We start from the raw sequence: 1,324 nt of genomic DNA, 5'->3' as shown, positions 1-1,324 counted from the left end.
TCTACAAGATACACTACACGACCAAGGTACCCATGTACATGGCAAAATACTTCCCAAAGGTCAGTGAATACCACGATCACAACACCAGAGGGAGCTCCACAAATCATGTTAAACCCAGATTCGGCTCAAATAAGGGACTAAACACGTTTCGCAATTATGCCACATCAATGTGGAACGCCCTACCCAAAGCTGTAAAGGAATGTGGATCACTACCCACTTTCAAAACCTCTCTCAAGAGACACCTACGGGAGACTGCAATTCAACACTGGCCCCTGTAAATATCCTAACCCAACCCCCTCCAATGTACAGTCATTTACCTAGTATGGTTTTGTCAATAGTCCAATGTACAATTTTGTTTGTTTGTACAGAGTCTCCCCCCCCTCAATGTACAGTTTTGCTTGTTTATACAGTGTGCCCCCCCCCCCCCAACCACCTCCAATGTAAATTACCCAGTATGGTTGTCAATATCCCAGTGTACCCAACCCCCCCCACCCAACCTCCTCCAATGTACAGTTTCTACGTCAAATGTATATACTCCCTTTTCTTGACTCCTTCTGTATCACAAACAGTACTGTATTTGCAAATCTGGTATGTCATAAATGTATAGATGTAGCAGTACTGACTATCTGTATGTCATGTATGTCATATATGTCCTGATGAATTGAAAATGGGGGACCCTGGTGGAAACAAGACGAAAGTCTTTCTCTGGTCTGCATCCCCTTAACAATTGTGTGTATTGAGCTGTACTGTATTGTACCCATTCTGCAATCTGTTAATAAAGTTTTCAATCAATCAATCAAAAACCAGAGAGGAGATCCGGTACAAGAATCGAGTTCGTTGGTTGACTTTTTTTATTACATTGGATGCCATTTTGTCACAGGAGAGATTAGCCTCTAGGATGGAACCCAGGTAGGTAATTTCATCTTTCCTTGTGACAATACCCTCACCGTCTGACCCACTTGTGCTATACCTTCCCTCTCTTTCTTCCTCTTATGCCCCTTCCCCCCACTTTCCCTGCTCTTTTTCTCCACCTTTTCCCACCCTCTCCCTCGTTTTCCTCTCCTACTCTACACTCCATATCGCTATCCATCCCCTCTCCTTCGTCACGGCCATTCCCATCCCTGTCGGAGTCGCACGCGCTTGCACTCCACCTCTCTCCACCACCACAGCAACAACAACAGCTGTTCCTAAAACAAGCCACGCCCACACAGGACGCTCAAATTCAAAAACTGGCGCGTCGTCCCCTCCGCCCCTCCCCCCCCCCTCGCGCGTCCCGCGCATGCACAGTCGCCGCCAAAAGCCGCCATTTTGTGTGTTGGCAGAA

Source organism: Notolepis coatsorum, assembly GCF_963971535.1.
Source record: "Notolepis coatsorum genome assembly, chromosome: 2".
Taxonomy (NCBI): domain Eukaryota; kingdom Metazoa; phylum Chordata; class Actinopteri; order Aulopiformes; family Paralepididae; genus Notolepis; species Notolepis coatsorum.
This window is presented reverse-complemented; position numbering follows the sequence as displayed.